An 18,291-nucleotide genomic window follows, 5' to 3' on the forward strand; every position below is an offset into this window, starting at 1 on the left:
AATGACAGGGACCATCTGAGGACTTTGGACTTGAATCCAGGTTTGGATTCCTTGGAAATGAACCTCATACACAGAGGCAAAGATAAACACACAAACATACACACAAATGTTCAGGCTGAACTGAGCCCACCTCTAATTGCATATTTATAAAATTATTCTGGTATCATAGCAAGGTTTGTGGTAGAATAATCATACATAAAGACAGATGGTCAGAGAAAAATTGGGAAACCCCTAAGACAAAAACTGAAACACTATGTGCTAGACACCCTTCCCTCTTCTGTTTGCCAGTCTGGCATATAAATCAGGATATTAATTCCTTGCATATTATGAAAGAAGTAAAATATTTTTTAGAAAACACTGAAATTTTAAATGCTAAAATACTCTATGTGTCTAATGAGATACAAAATGGCTCCAAATGTTGGCTCAGCATTGAAAAGGAGTGTACCAGATCAACTGCTTTTATTCATGCATACAAGCTTCAGTGAGAGAGAAGGGGTCCCAAACCACTGCAGGACATGCTTTGCAGCAGACAGAAGTCTTTTCCCAGAAAAAAAAATGTGGGTAACAACTGAGAAAACTGAGAGGAGGTAGAGAAAACTCTCAGATCCCAGAAGTGTGGGAGGTTAGCACCTGGTATTGACTAGTGGACAATTATTGGATATTTACAAAATGACAACCAGATATACAAACTGAAAATACTTAACCAATAGAGGAAAAAGAAATTCCTAAAGAATCTAAGCATATCAGCCATAATTCACCTTTCTGATTTTAGCCAGCTTTGCATTTCTCCCTTAAGTTCTCATATTTTACTTTTTCTGTACTTCCAACCTACTTTGTCACTTCATATTTGCAGGGCAGAATAAAATCCAAATCAGACTCTCAATCTCCTGGATGATTTTTGAGCCACAGGTGGATTCCATTCTGTAACAGGGTGGAAGGGCTGGAGTACAGGGTGATATGGAGATCACTTACTTGCAGCAAGGCAGACTTCACACAGCTCTGGACTTTGCCTGGAATAAGGGGCTCTACATCATTTCTCACAAAAACCCAGATGTATATTCTCGAAACTGAAGACTTTCTATCAGCCCTCATCTTCCTCTCTTCTTGCTGTCTTTCACCTCCTCAGTTCAGCATCTCTTTTTTTCTCTTCTCTGCCTGTTTGTTGTTCTGCCTCCAAAAACTGTTCCAAGCATGTGCTCTTCTGTGGTCTGTGGTTCCTGCCTGTGGGCAGGTTTGGACCTTGAGACATGCCAGGTAGCTTGCTATTGGTAACTTCTCCACAAAAGAAAAATTAATTAGTATGGAGGAGGAACCCACACATTGCTAGTGAGGACAATGTCATTGACATATGAAAACTGAAGGACAGCACAGAAAAAAGGTTAAACAGGCTGGGTCTGTGTGACTCCTAGGAAAATTACATTGTGGATTCAGACTATTTGGATTAGGGCTGGCCTTGTTAGCATTTGTGCTCTGTCTGATTTCATCTCACTTAACTCTGGGTAGCTAGCCAGGTACCTTAATCAGGAATGTATTTATTGTTAGCTCCCTCTTGAAAGAGAAGGGGATGCCTCTTATTCAGCTCAACCCTAACACTTGCTAAAAAAGCCTGTTTCTTAACAGACTACTAAGAGAGCCTAGTGCAAATACGATCTTAATTTCAGTCCCTCAAACCAAGAGAATTAGATGTTTGCATTCAGTTGTGCCCCACAAACTTTAACTCTGAATGCATCAAATTGAGGAAGAATGAAAATGTAGACCTGCAGACAAGAAAGTGGTGCAGCTGAATCCTGTGTGACACTTCTATTCAGCCAGTAGCATGGTGCATGTCATTGCATCATCTGGCACCCCACATTTGCTTTTTGGGACATACGGTAACCAGAGAAGCCACAGTGCTGTTCAGCACTAAAGGCATAAAAACGTGCCGGTCCTTGTTTCTTACATCCCCAGAGACTCAGCCAGCAAGAAACAAATGTTGAGAGGTCTGAGAGAAACCCACAAAAATGAGTCAAATAATGGAACCAGGTCTCCTACTCTCCAAGGAATACACACAAACAATGACATTTTCTGCAATTTAGCAGTTTACAACCTTATGGGTTGAGAAAAAATCTAGATGGGAAGAGTCCCACAGGTTGGGCTAGTTCTATCTGTGGATCAGCATTTTGTGGTCCAAACCACCACCTGGACAAAAATAAAAATCCAGACCATGCTTCAACTAAAGAAAAAACATGAACTTGTTTGGGTGTTTTTCTGTATCAGGGCTGATTGCAAATTTCTGATACCTCTGACCATGTGAAACTAGTCAGAACAGTGAGTACACAAAAGTATTTTGGCATCCAAGCTATTAAGAGAAAATGTCCAGCTTTTGTTCTCAAGAATATATAGATCAGAGCTAATCCCTTTCAAGAAACTTGTGTTACGCTGCCATAAAAGTAGTTTTTGTAAAAATAAACTAACTTTTATTATTTATAACTAAGATTATTCAGTACTTACCTAAGGTCAAAAGAAAATTGCCGCACTTTTGAAATCACAATTATTTCATAAAAATCCTCATTTTCTCCTTCTCAGTCAGTTATTTTATTTTACTAATTAATAAAGGCCCAAGTCTGAGAAGACAATAAACATCCCTGAGCACAGGTATCTGCTGTCAACTGAAGTGCAAGAGTTGAAGAAGTTAGCACTTTCTGTGTAAGTCCTTGAAATAACAGGCTAAGAGAAGAACTGACTTTAGAATGGAGCATGGGATATCACCCAATCCAAGAACCTGCTCAGAGCAGGACTACCTGCAACATCAGCTCAGGCTACTTAATGCCTTGCTCAGATGAGCTGAATGGAGGCCACACATCCCTTTTGGCAACCTGTTCTAGTGCCTGCCTGATCCCACTTGGAAAATATTTTCCTTAGCATCTTGAAGGTGTAATTCCCAGAGTCACAGCAGGTATCCAATTATCTTGAACTGATTAAAAGGTAGAATGTTTGCATTACAGAAAACATTTCCTGGAAGGGATAAAAAAAGTACTTTCTCTCTGGAAACTTTAAAAATTCATGTTACAGATATATTGTTCATCCATTTATCCCCTAAGAAAATTGTTCTTGGAAGAATAGCCCCTGCAGAAACTGTTATAGCTGGAAACCCTGGAGATGCCATAGAAAAATGAAAATAAATGGGGCAGATAATAGAGTTACTAAGACTTTTGTTTTCTTTTCATAAATCTCTCACAGAGGAACATATACTTTTCTGTCTTATACGCAGTGGAATTAGAAAAACATTGAAAGAGATGTCATTGACATCTACAAATACACTCCTGGCAGTTCATTCTATTTCAATGCTGACAAAATTTCAGTGTCTCAAAAGCATCCAGGAAAACACCCGATTACTTTAATGGGCCCTGGCTGCAGAGCACTGTAATGAGACCACTTCATTGTCAGGGTCAGTTTAAATCAATTATGCCCTTGATCCCTGTTTTGAGAGACTGTTTACCACAATTTCTTTCTCCATGACTAAATGTAACACTGATGTAATGGCCATACTGTTGATAAACGCCAAGAGCTAAAGGCCAGTCATATGAGAATTACCTAATCACAAATTTTCCTTCAGGAAAGGTACTGAACATAGAAAAGTTGCAAAGTTTATAGTATGTATAACTGCATATTATCAATATCTAACAGTTTCCTGTCACATACTCTGTAAATTTGACTGTCCCACCAGAAGTATTCTAGCTGCCTGGGATTGCATGTGAAATAAAACTGAGAAGCTCCATAGTTGTGCCCCACTCTGGGGATGTGTACTGAATTCCCAGCACATCATTGACCCATCCTCCCTTACACAAACTGCCTCAGCTGTAAAATCCCCCACCCCAGGAAGGTCACATCCATGAGACATGCACATGAGGGGCACTGAGGAGGTGTCATAATCCATCAAAGACCCACAAAGCTCTCCCCAGCCTCATTGCTTGCAGCAGAGCACTGCATGTGATACAAAGTGATCCAACAGATTCAGAGAGATCTGCAAGAGACCGTGTCAAACTTGTCCCCCTCCCCTGGGGAGGTACCTCGGCTTTCATACCCAGCCCAAGTGTATATCAATCCACTGAACTCAATGTTTCCTTTCACCACCAAGAAGCCCTCATGGAGACCATCAACAGGACACCATTGGGATCAACAGAGTGGTGATATTTTCTACTTAATCTGTTTCTAGCACTCTCTTTCTTGCCCTCACCTCTATTCTATTTCTTTGCCTTTCTTCATTTCTCTCTCTCTCTCTGTCTCCCTCTTGCTTACTGTTAAGTAAAACCCATACTATTCACTTTGGCATATGGTGTCATTTGCACCTTAATTCAGGCAGAGGCATTTCTGAAAATTGTAATAGCTGGAATTTTAATACTTATGAGGGGGCTAGAAACCCACAGTTCCAGCAAGTTTGGCTGTGAAAAAAGGTGCTGGGTGTGGCTGTTTGTGACACAGGACACAGGTGTGTTGTGTCAGGACCCTCGGTGACACGGAACACTGTGATGCCCAGAGGTTCTTGTGCCGTGGTAGAGCCCTGCCATGCCAGGGGGGTACTTAAGGGGCGCAGAGCCAATCCCGTGCTGACTGATCCCATGAGAACCTCCATCTCAGGAGAAAGCAGCTCCCAGGATCCCCCTGCATCAAAGGACATCTGAGATGGAAGAGACCAAGGTAAATCCAGGCTCCCAGCCCCCCAGTCCCCTGACCAGGCTGGGAGCAGAGGGCAGCTCAGTCCTGCCCCAATCAGAGACTGAGAAGGAGAGAGCCTTTGTCAACGTGGATGAAGAGCAGAAAGATGATGCAGGTCAAGAATGTTCCCCAAAGGGAAGTATTGGTGGCCGAGAGCTTTGCCTGTGGCAAGAAATGAGACTCCAAGACTTTTACCAACTTTTTCAAGAAGAAATGACATTGCCATGTGAGGTAGGTGTGAGAGTCCAGTGGGGAGGTGGAACACAGCAAGAGCTGTGGCACTGTGAAGAAAACATGACAGTGCAGTACCCATGGCATGACAATGATGACAGATGCCAAAAGGGCTCCCAGTGGGAAGAAGATCCAATATACCAAGAGCTGTCGCAGTGGGAAGGGGAGGGATACCAGGATCTATCTCTTTTGCAAGATGTGGAAGGCCATCCACACATGCAGCATTTGGAAGTGGAGAAGAGAGACTCAGAGTTATCCCAAGTAGGAGACAAGAGTGACAAGGAGTTATCCCAAGGAAAAGGCAACTGTGTCAAAGAGCTGCCCCGATGGGAAAAAAACAAGAGTGACCAAAGGCAATCCCAAAAGGAAGAAAGTGTGAGCAACCAGAGGCTGTCCCAATGGGGTGAAGGAGTCAGATACAAGACTTCGGACAAACCCTTGCACACAGAGAATGATGAGGATGCCCAAACTTCTGCCCAGCAGAGGCCAAGCTCTCCTGGCAGCATAGGCACCAAAGTATCAGGAGAGGCAGCCTGTGAGCTGCCCAACACCTCTCCTGGCTTGGGAAGTCCCATAGAGGCTGAGTCAGCAGTTGTTGCTGCCGTGGCTAGAGCTGCTGAGGAGAAGCCCCCTGAGACTCTGGCTCCCAAGGAGGAAAAAGCACCAGATTCTCCTGTACTCAGTGATGAGATGACATTGTCAGGGACAAAGAGACCAGAGATAGAGACAGACAGCCCAGAGAGCCCAGACAGCCCAGGGACAGAGAGCCCTGCCTCACACAGCACCTCAGGCTGCAGCCAGGCTCTGCTGGACTTATCAGGGCACATGAGCTCTGAGGTGATGTGCAAGGCTGAGCTTGAGCTCAAGGCATCTGGCCAGCAGCCAGAAGAACAGAGGGACCGGGACCAAAGCATGGCTGCAGAACCGGAAGCAGCAGCTCCAGCAGAAAGGAAAGAGAGACCAATCTCTGCCCTGCTCAGCCCCTCACCCAGCCCCTCACCCAGATTGCTGGGAGCCCAGACACTCAGTAAGCAGGAAGAGGAGAAAGACAGGGAGTCACACCAGTCAGGACAGGGATTGAATGGTGGAGAGGAGAGAGAGAAGGGCACCTTGGCTGGTGAGCTTGAGCCTGTCCAGTATGATGATGAACAAGACCCAGAGCTCTCTCATCAAGAAGTGAACAAATACCAAGAAGTGTCCCAAGGGGAAGCCTGCACAGACCAAGAGCTGTCCCCAGGAGAAGCTGGTAGCTACCAGGAATTGTCCCCAGAGGAAGCCTGCACAGACCAAGAGCTGTCCCCAGGAGAAGCTGGTAGCTACCAGGGATTGTCCCCAGGGGAAGCTTGCATAGAGCAAGAGCTGTCCCCAGGAGAAGCTGGTAGCTACCAGGGATTGTGCCCAGGTGAAGCTTGCACAAAGCAAGAGCTGTCCCCAGGAGAAGCTGGTAGCTACCAGGAATTGTGCCCAGGGGAAGACTTCACAGAACAAGAGTTGTACCCAGAAGAATCCAGGAGCTATCTAGAATTTTCTGACTGGGAAGACTGTACGGAGAAAAGGCTTCCCCAAGAAGTCAGTAGCTCCCAAAAGCTGTCTAACTGGGAAGAATACAGCGAGCAAGAGCCGTCCCCCCAAGTCAGTAGCTACCAAGAACTCTCTGATGGGGAAGAGTCCATTGGCCAAGAACTTTCTGATAGGGAAGAGTCCATTGGCCAAGAACTTTCTGAAGAGGAAGATTCCATTGGCCAAGAACTTTCTGAAGAGGAAGATTCCATTGGCCAGAAGGTGTCTAAAGGGAATATTTACAGACCTTCCATGCAGTCTAGCTGGGAAAATGACAGTGATAAAGAGCTCATACAGGACAGATGGGAACACATGGGTGTTCACCACACTGAGGTCAAGCCCTTGCTGCAGAACAAGGATGAGTGGGACAATCTGAGCGTCCTTGAGCTGTCTGAAGAAGAAGACAGAGACAAAAGACTGGCACACTTTGCAGAGGATGAGCTCCCAGCTCCTGTCCCTCAGGAGGCTTCGGTTGAGCCTCCCCATGTGAAAGCCCAAGTACCCAGAGGACCTGCAGTTTCTCCCACCTTCAAGAAGCAGGTGCCAGAAACAGGCCCTGCCCCGTGCAGCATCCCCAGCTGCTTAGGTCCCCAGCTGGGAGCCCAAGCCTCCAGGTGGCAGCCAGCTCCCCACAAGAAACCTCCCTCCTATATCAGACCGGCGCTGCGGGCGCTGTGCAGACAGTTGTGCTGCCCCTGCCTGGGGCCGGAGCCTGAGCATTAGGGCCCGCTGCTGATGCCAGCCTGGGCCCTGAAGGTGGTGGCTGGCATGCAACCTGCCCCACATCCTGAAGGAGCCACACGGGCTGCTGCTGCATCCCAAGATATAGAAGGGAGGCAGGGATGCCCTGGGAAGAGACAGCCCTTTAAGTTGGGGTGACACAAAGAAATGCTCTCCCATAGTTCCTTATTCCTTTATGTTAATAAGCCAAGTTACCTCATCTAGTTTCCCCCCCACATTTCTAGAATGTTCCTCGCTTCTGCTTTGCCTATTGGTCCTCATTCCTTACAGCTCCTCCCCAGAATCCCTGTTGGCTGTTACCTTCTAACCCCGCCTCTGTACTGCCCCTATTCCCTCAACCCATTGGCCCTCAGACCTGATGCTCCATCTCCCTTATCCCATATATGACCCTGGACCCTCCTTTGTTCTTGGTTCGTTGACCCTGGTTCCCTTTAGTGTGCTGCTAATAAAGGCCCTTGGAATACCGTACAAAAAATCCCTCCTGTGTGCTTTTCTCTCTGTCGACCTTCTAGTAACAACGAGTAACAATGAGTAACAACGAGTAACAACATGTGGTGCGAGCACCTGGTGCAGAGAGATATCCCTTCTCGACGAGGACGCTCTTGGGAAGGTGGTAGTTTTGGCAGCTCCTGCCTCACTGCCGCAAGTGGCAGCCAGCTCCCCACGAGAAGCATCCCTCCTATCTCAGACTGGCGCTGTGGGTGCTGTGCAGACAGTTCTGCTAACCCTGCCTGGCACCGCAGCACGAGGATTAGGGCCCAGCCCAGGCCCCACAGGTGGTGGCTGGCGTGCAGCCTGCCCACGTCCTGAGGGAGCCACATGGGCTGCCTGTGCCTGGACATGGCCCTGCAGCCTCAGCACTGCCCGGCTGCTTTGGAGCATCCCAGGTGAGTGTTTTCAAGACCAAATATTACTCATACTACCCAAACCAGCATTCCTGGGGGACATTTGGTGGCAGGTGGCTCAGTGGTGAATCACAGATAATCATCAAGACGGAAGAGATCTTGAAAGTCACTCAATCCCACCATCACCCTGGCACCACCATCATCACCCTGAAACCATGTCCCCAAGTGCCACCTCTGGACAACCCTTGAACGCTTCCAGAAATAGTGACGCTACCATCTCCCTGAGCAAATTCTTCCAATGCCTGACAACTCTGTCAGGGAGAAATTGTTTCTGATATTTAATCTGAACCTTCCCTGGTGGAAAGGCCATTCCCTCTCATCTTGAAAGGATTACCAGCTGATCCTTTGGGATTTTATCCATGAAGAATGGTCACAGACAGGAGGTATTGCTCCTAGGGTCTCACTGCACACTGCAAGATTGCAATACACACAGTTCCTTCAAAACAAATGAAAGGTGGGTTTAAGAAATCATTGTAGTAAGAAAGGAAAACCCCCACAAAAAAACCCCACACAAAAAAACCCACAGAGAAATAATAGCAATAGGAATAATGATAAAATGAAGAAGATGAAGAATTACTTGTAATAAATAATAATAATAATAATAATAATATAACAAGAAGAAGAATAGGGTGATGGAAAAGAAGAAATAGTAACAGTAGTAAATAATAAGCAAAAGAAGAAAAATAATAAGAATAATAAAATGAAGAAATAGTAGAAGTAAATAATAACAATAATAATTATCATTGATGATATTATATTTATGATAACAATTATATTTATTATAATAATAATATTAAGTTACAGTACAAATACACACATATTCTAGAATTACAGAATACTTTCGATTGGGAAGGACCTTAAAGATGCTTGAGTTCCATTCTTTCTCTTTCTGAGATCTCTTTCCTATTTCTTTCTATCTCTCTACTTCACATTTCTTGTTAAATAAAATCTGCATGTTGTTATCATCATATGGTCTCATTTGTATGCCTTGGTTTGGGCACAGGCATCTCTCCCTAATTGGATTGGAACATATTCTCTGCTCTGCCTGTCACTATAGCAGCAGTCCTCCAGCTCTCTGAGGACCTCCATCACTCTCCTCTGAACTCCTATTCTATTCTATTCTATTCTATTCTATTCTATTCTATTCTATTCTATTCTATTCTATTCTATTCTATTCTATTCTATTCTATTCTATTCTATTCTATTCTATTCTATTCTATTCTATTCTATTCTATTCTAATTCTACATCCTTCTTATGCTTGGGCCCCCTGACACAGATGTTGTGTTCTGGGTAGGGTCTCACAAAAATGGACTAGAGAACCACAATTACCTCCCTGGACCTGCTGCTCTTCACTCCTTTCCACGCAGCCCAGCTGGCTTTCTGGGCTGTGAGCACAGACTGCTGAGCTTCTCCTCCATCTGCAACCCTAAGTCGTCCTCCTCAGCCTCTGCCCTGCTCAGCTGCCTGTCCCCTCCAAACCCTGTGCTAAGGGTAAGATCCATACAATCTCTGTGTCATTGGCAAAACCATGAGGGGCACTGTGAAGAACTCTTGTGCCAAGGCAGAGCCCTGAGGGACACCTCTCATTCCTGGTCTCCACCTGGACATGGAGTCACTGACTAAAATTCCCTGGCTGCATCCATCTGCCCAACTTTTCATGCCCTGTATAGTCCACCCTCCAAAGCCAGGCCTCTGCACTGTGGGGCTGGGGGTGTCATGTGGCACTGTGTCCAAAGCCTCACAGGGGCTCTGGGCATACCAGCAATGTCAGAGACTGAAATGTTATGGGTAATGGCTTAAGCATTGCTATGAAGCAAGCCTTTTCCCATTATGGCAAAATTGTATAAAGAAGCTGTGACTAGCGAGGGCTACCCATCCTTGATGTTTGTACTGGACCTTTGGACTGTGATTTAAGCTGCTCAACAGAACTTGAGATACAATAGTGACACTACTGTTTAATTACCTCAGGTTGAGGGAGGTAAACAAGACTTGAGGGAGAGGAATGCATCCACAAGAAAGCCAAATCCTGCACCTGTCCTGAAAATTAGCTCTGGCTGGGTTTGGCCAGGAGGAGGCCAGAGTCCACAAGCTCATCTGCTGAGGCCAAGTTTGCACACACTCCCTACCTGTCAGAACCCAGGCCATCCCTCTGGCTGTCCTGAGCAGCCAAGACCCCTGCCAGGGGGCTCAGAGACCCTGGCACAGAGCCCAAGATGCTGGTGGGTTTGATTATGACCCATGGAGCAAATTACCATCCTTAGATGAAGATCTGCAGGCCACAACAGTTAAGTAGAATAATAGTGAATTTATCATTGGGAGAAAAAGTAGATTTTGGGGTTTTCTAGAATGGGGGTTCAGGGGGCAAGATGGAGGGATCTGGGCGCATCCAGCCTTTCTTCTTCTTCTTCTTGGCCTCCATCATCTGCTGTGATGTTGGCACTTTTAGATTGGTTTAGAGTAGAAGCTCACTGTCTAATATAGGTGATAGGTATTGGAAACATTGTATATATAATTTTTAGTATAAAGACATAACACCACCCCGGGGGCAGGCAGAATGCCTCGGACTGTCTTGCTAAGCAGACCTTGGCAGGACAGTAGAAAGAATTTTATAGATGAGATACAATAAACAATCTTGAGACCAAGAAATGAAGAGCCCTGACTCCTTCTTCAACCACTGGGCTGGGAAAAGAGACTTTCTAACATTTCTCAGGGTCACAGTGACTACCGAGAGACCCCCACACCTGCCAACTAAAAAGGAAGGATAAAAGTTTTGAGGGTGTGGCATAACCTCGGGTCTGAGGGAGTAACCAAGATGCACCAGTTCTTGGAAACATACATGACAAGCATACATCAGTGAATATACATTCATATTTCTCATCTAGACAGAAAGCGGTGTTATGTTTCTCCCCTAAATATAATATGTATGCACGCATATATAGTATCCCTTAGTATCACACCCTCCATGAATGTTAACAGGTTCTGTTCGGATCTTTGTGCTGTTGTGCTCACTTTCCATCTTGACATGTGTTTAAGATTATGGTGATCTAGGCTGCTCTAATCTGCATGACAGTGAAATAAAATAAACTGGTCTTAAAGAGGATACTGAGTTGCATCATTTTACTGGATGATATTTAAATTTTCCTCTTGGGGTAGCACCACTGTGAAAACCCTTATAGCTTGAGAAATATCACAGTTTTAAAGGCTGTTACTGTACTTTAGTTCCTAAAGAATTATATACGTGTACTTCATAATTTACAGTATTTTATCCCTATATATGCTTATAACTAAAGCAGTGACATTTTCCTCTGCATTTACTAAACTTTAGCAAAATCTCTGAAGCACCAGTAGTCTGATTTTAACAATAGCATGTCTTAGACAGTGGTCAAGCTAGAACTGAAGAACCTCCAAGATCAAAATGTAGAAACAGTCGTAATGTAAAGTAATGTAAAGTCTTTGAAAGAAAGATATTTTACTTTTCCTTTCCAGCACTTCTTGACAGTGTTGCTCTGTCTCATTCATGTGATGGAAATATATGGCTCATCTATATACAGTCCTTTCAAATATTGGCCTCTGAATGTGGGGACATTAATTTTCCTTCATAGCTGCCAAAACCAACGTGCTATAATTTGCCTTATCCACATGAAAGAGCTGAAAAAAAAGGAAAAAAAGAAAGAAAAGAAAGATAAGAGGGGGAAAAAGTTAAAAAGAAAAAAAAAAGGAAAAGAAAGAAAATAAAAATAAGGAAAAAAAGTTTTAAAAAAAGAAAGAAAAGAAAATGAAGGAAAAAAGTTAAAAAGAAAAAAAAAGAAAATACATCCTTTGTTGGAAGAGACAGAAGACAAATCTCAATCTGAAACATACAAATACAACACCAAGGTGAATATTTTTCACAGTTTTCATGTGTATCTGAAGTGGTGCTGTGCTCTGCATAAAGTATTACATTTTCTTTATCTGTGCTGTTATTTCTTTTAAAGGGAATTGTGACAGGCTGAAACAGGTACAGAAGGTATAAATAATATTGAGACTGATCAAAAATAACTTGAATTTAATTAATGCCCTGTTACTTTAGGTTTCTCAGTTTCTGACATGGCAAGAGAGTTTACAAGTCAGGATTATCACATATGAACAGAGTGAAAAATAGACAACACAGTAGAAGTGATTCACAAACCACTGCTGCCCATGTACACTATATGACTTGTCACATGTATGCTGGATTATAAACTCAAGTCTTTTAACTAACTACTCCTGCTCATCTTACTGCAAAGAAAAAGCATCACTAAACTGCGTAACAACTTTTTGAAAAAGAAAAACCAAACATCTCCATTCTATATGTATTTGAATGCAAAAGAAAGATCTACAGTAAAAAACATAGGCTTGAAAGATACAGGTTTCCACTAAACATTTTCATTTATGTGTGCATAACTGTGTGCATTATTCAGTGTTAGTAATAAAGAGGCTACAACTGCTCATCACCAGTTTTAAATTGGTCTAATACCAGTGCTGTGTGCAAATAAGATGGGAGCTAAGAATGTGCTGTCTAAAAAGAGACATTTTACTCTCAGTCCTGAGAAGCATTCTCAAGATGTAGCAACAGAAGCACTGAGGAAAAGAATAATTACTTTGGGGTCTCTGGAGGAGGCTGTGTAGTATTTGAGCTCCTATTAGGTTTGTTACAGACCACATTTATTTCCCAGGTCTGACATCTGAGTACTTAGCCCAAAGGAAATTCCATATCATTTTCTACTTTGGAGAGTTTAATTTTACAGAGAAAGCTTTATTCCAGATTAGTTGAGTAATCCATAGGCCCTGGTGTAATGCTAGGAGCTTACTTAATACTCTAGCAATTTCTCATTGTAACTTCAAACAAAATATTTTTTAGTTTAGATAACCACTTGTGAGTCTTTAATTTGACAAACCAATCACAGAGTCTAGATTTATTCTCAAAATATAGGGGCATTTTACTTTTTAGGAACCACTCCTAGGTCTGCACAAAACCATGTGTGTCTTGGAGCTACCAGCAGCCTGATTCCCGCTCATAGGGCAGCTGATGATGTGCATGGACAGCAAAATGAAAGGCAGTCAACTTCATTAATTTAAACCTTCATTTCTTTGACAACAGCATGTCCATCTTCATGCACAAGTTTCTGACTGGTTTCTTCTTTGAATTTAATTTTGAAAGAATGATTACATTCTGGTATCAGACATCTAGTGTTCTTTTTAAATTTGGGTTCAGTTTTCTATTCATAAATTTATGGATGACTAACATAAGACTTTATCAGTAGTGAGTTTCTACTTAACATATCATTGTTATTTGGCAACCCTTAGTTAGCAGACCCATCAGCAGTTTATTTTGGCATATGCTGATGAAATAAATTATTCCACTTTCCAACTGCTAGTTCCTACCCATACCTTCTGTCCGGAGCTGGCGTCAATGTTCATGTAGCTGCATGGTGAACTGATACACTTTCTCTGCAGTTTCTTTTGGCTAAACCTAGACATCTTTCAACAGTTACCACATTTGATCATGACGCTGGCCACTAACCAGATGTACTCCCAAAATTAAAAATGCTACATGTGTATCTACTCTGTGTTAGAGAGCATTTACTCAGGAAACAAATGCATTTGTTAGTCTTTTAATACAAGGCCAGCAACCATTAGCATCACGTTGAATGAATAGTATCAGTACATTATCAAAAAAGGGGGGTAATTACTAGCAGGTTATCTACAATACTTTCAGGGTATTATGAATTTTGAAAAGACTTGTAAGTGAAAATTCTTCAAAAGAGACATTAAATGTCCTCATTGCAGAAAGCATACAAAGGTGTGTGAAACTCAAGCCCACAGATACCATTCTGCATACAACAAGCTGTATGTATGTTCTTGCTGTTTAGATGTGTAAGCTTAAGAGGAAGTGACAAAATTATTCTTAAGATTAGCTGTAAATTGTGGCCAGCCAGGAAAAAAAATGAAACTCAGTAGTAGTTTTGCCCTTGGACAGGCAGAGAGATATTCTTTTGATTTAATCAATATTTACTTGCCATTGCTGCTAGTCCTGCAGAATTTGACTGAGGGTCACCAGGTCTCTATAAAAGAGCAGGTTTTGCAGTTCCCAGAGCCCTGTAAAGCTGCTGTACATGAGTACAAAGTAAGCTTCTCTCAAGCTGCTACAGGTACCATTTTTGGCACATTCTGGAAACATTCTGTAGCAGACCTACACTCACTGCAAAAGTGGGGGAAAAAGGGCTACTGCCAGCTGTCCTTCAACGAAAACACCAGCCAAAGCAAGTATGTTCAGCTCCCACTGCTGCCTGGAAAAAGTGGTTGTAGGTCCCTGTCAGTGTATATGTAAAAAATTTGAGGTGTCCAGGAGAAGTCTAGACTGAGGAAGTGGAGGAGTGGAGGCCAAAAGTCTGCCTTGAGGCTGTGCTAGGGAAAAAATGTGGGACATTCCCCTAACTGGGAAAAAAAAAAAAAAAAAAAGGGAAAAAAAAAGAAAAAAAAAAAAGAAAAAGAAAGAAGTTCACTGCAGTAGCTTTACCAATCATATCAGTACCTGATTTCCATGGTAGAGCTATCTGCATGGTAGAGCTATCTGGTAAATCAATCAGAGTTAACCCATGGAAAACATGTTAGTGCTTTTGCTCATGGAAAGATAACTCTTCTAATAAATGTATTTTGAGTTTGGGGGTTTTCCTATTAATTTTAATACTAATAATTATTTCAAATATGACACTGGAAAATCAGGAGCCTTTTAGGAAACTTTAGGTCCTGTATCACAGAATCTTCATGTTGTTAGCACAGTTGGATTTAGTTTGGGAAATGGTTCATTTGAACCCATTTACTGTTATTTGGGTATCAATATGCCAAGGAAGAGGCGGTCTTAAGTACACAGAAAGATCCATGCTCTCATTGAATACTTATTAGCAAAAGAGAAGAGTCGAGGAAAACACCACACATACTTCTAATTTTTTTCCAGAGTTGCCACTTCCCAGTACAAGGATGCTTGTGTCTTCAAAGCCTGCATGCATCTGAACTCCTGTCTACATCACTGCTTTCTCCTGTGCCACACTGGTGTCATTATTTGTGTGTTACTTTTAGCACCTGGGTCTTCACGTACCAAATATGAGACAGGTCAACTATTGTAAGTTTCTCATCTAGAATTACAAGCCATGTAGCAGGCGGGTTCTGCTTGACTGACCTCTACAGCCTTCCCCTCATCCACAAGTGGGTCACCTTGTCAGAGAAGGAGATCAGGTTAACCATCCAATGTCTAGATATGGCACCTGGGGACATGGTTCAGTGCTGAAAATGTCACTATTATGTTGACAGTTGGACTCAATGTTTTGAGAGGTATCTTCCAATCTTAATGATTCAATGGTTCTGTGCAGAAGACACCATCACTCAGATGCTAGTTATAAATGCACACCACCACTTAGAAATCAATGAGACTATTTCACTTTGGCTGTCTAAAAGTTTTGTGTCTAATCTCGTCTCAGATGATCCTTCTACAGTCAGTGAAACTGTACAGCTGCCTCTAGACAGCAGATATCTTACTCAGGATAAGTAAGTATTAGATTGGTATAAAAACCTGAACCACTATCTGAAGATGTCTCTATCTCTTCATCAACTATAAGAAAAACCTAGGCAACAAATTAAGGTTCATTATACTGGACAGCTAAAAGTATATCACACTACTCCTATCCTTTCTGACAGATCCCCGCTCAGAAGCTTCCTACAGAAATCACTGCTACTCTAGCTAGAGTTGCTACAGTTTCAGTTTACTGTCTTTTGTTTTTCATCTTTTTCTTAGTTCTTCTTGTTCCTGCAATGACTTTGAAAGTTTCTCTAAGTTGTTTGTACTACTTAGATGCAAGAGGCTGTGACTCACATGTGCCAAAAATCCTGGCACACGGAGTGTTATCAGCTTTACAATTCCCCTCAGGTATGAGCACTCCCACAGTGCTACTGACCCTCTCAGTGTTTTACTCAGCAACAAAGCTACATTTTCTGCCTTATTCCTGTTGGCTCGGTGTGCATGTTGAAATCTCAGGTCCTCTCTTATGCATCATTAGATTTGTCTTCTTCTCTAGGGACATAGAATTTTTCTCCTGTATTATCAGCTACATTGAAATAAATTCAGGTCAGACTTCTGATAAAAGTGGTCTAGAATCTTAAAAATCCTCTGGTGTTTCCAAGGCATCAGGCTTTCCAGATAGTGAATATATATTCAGCTAATCCAGACTTCTAGGTAGCGGATCAAATATTTTATGGATCAAGCAGAACCTTTTCTATTGTAACATTTGAAACTCTTACTGGCTATTTTTTCCTTTTTGTCTTTTAGGAAAAAATGGAGTATTAAGTCAACATTTTGCATCAGGACTTTCAGTAGATTCAGATTTTGTCAATTTTTTAGTACCTGTTCCCATGCTCAGGTTACTTCTCATGCTACAAAACATGCTTGTGTCTGTATCTGTGCTTCAATAAAGACTGAGAGTAATTTAACACCTTTTCTGATTTTTCCAGCTCTATGGGCTTTCTACTGAGAAGAAATTTTCCTAGGCTTTTTCCACTCCACTCAGAGAGCTCTGTTCTACCATGATAACTTTAATATATAAAAAATGGCATTTTGTTTTTCTGGGGAGTATATGTATCAGGGGAGTATATTCCCCAAGACCAAGATCAGCCCCAGAATCCCAATTTCTCCAGTTCACACCAAAAGTCAATGGAGAAACAGGTTTGGGCAGGGGAAACCAAGAGAAATCAAAATCATTCTTTGGAAAAACTATAGGTTTCCACTTCTTAGAGTCTAGAAAGATTAGCTTCATTGAGCTAAAACATTTTGTGAATGTACTCTGAAGCATTTTTGAAGTTCCTGACTTCAAAAGAAAAAGGAAATTTTTGTTAAAAAAGCTATCAAATTGTTTCCAAAGAAGCATAACCTTTACATCTCTTCATGTTGTGTGCACTTGTCTCTGTCAAATAACAGTGCAGTCTGCTTGGGTACCCTTCCCTAAGTGAGTAACAGACTGATACCTCCTCCTTACAGCATGCAGTCTGCTGGTCCCTAAAGAAAGCATCAGGCCTTTGCGGTTTGGATTGCATGAAACTTTAGGAGACGGAAGGGGAAATGAGATTGTTCCTGTAGTGTACATTGGTCAATGTTCTTAATATTCAGTAGGGAAAGGAAATGGACAAGCTTGGTCTTGAATCCTCAGCCTAACCCAGAGTACAGTCATTAGTACTCTGTACATGTACAGAGTACATCAATTACCCTTTGCATTTTTTAAAGATTGTATAACTTTTATTATATATAAAAGTAAAATAGTAAAAATAACCTGATTGTATGCTTGTCTACAAATGGAATGGGTGTTGACTGTATATTGTTGTGGGTTTAATAAGAATGAAACTAAAACCTCAGTATATTTGTTCTGTTTCCAAAGCTAAGAAATACTAAAGTTTACCAATTTAAATGAATGTCCCCTCAGATTCTATTATATAGCCAAATTAAAAAATAATTTTGATTTTATTTATTTTAAAAACTTAACATCCCCACATCTCTATGTGATTGAAGTATTTTTCAAGATTTCTATTGCATGTAGAATTTAGAGAAAGTGAAAATATTGCTGCCCTAAGAATTGAGAAAAATACCCCAAAATAGGAGAGCTCTAACATTTAACAGTTTCATCTTTACTCCAGCTCTGTAAAGATGGAAGAGCCATTGATAAACATGATCATTTCAGACACAGGTTTCACACCGGTCTGAGAATAAGATGTCAGCTGGTGCCCTCATGTGGATAAGTGTGCCATTATATATAATAGAAAATGAAACTTTTGGTCAAAACAAAGCCATAGAAACTTTAACATCTCAGATTTGCACACAGAATTTGGACAGATGGTTTAAGAGTCTTTCATTATCCTCTTGCACTACAGGCAATGCCATTTACTTAGTTGTAAGCAGAATTTGCTACCTGGATGCCAGTATATAGCATAGCTCTTAATGTAAATTTTAAATATGAAAATGAATTCATTATCTGCAGAACCACAATATCTCTCCCTCAAAAAACCCCCTATGGATTCATACTAAAATGTAAAAGTATCAAGTGACTGGCTTTCAGAACTAATCACACAATTTTTTCCAGGGTTTGGAAAAAATTCAAC

This window comes from Ammospiza nelsoni, chromosome Z, assembly GCF_027579445.1.
Source record: "Ammospiza nelsoni isolate bAmmNel1 chromosome Z, bAmmNel1.pri, whole genome shotgun sequence".
Taxonomy (NCBI): Eukaryota; Metazoa; Chordata; class Aves; order Passeriformes; family Passerellidae; genus Ammospiza; species Ammospiza nelsoni.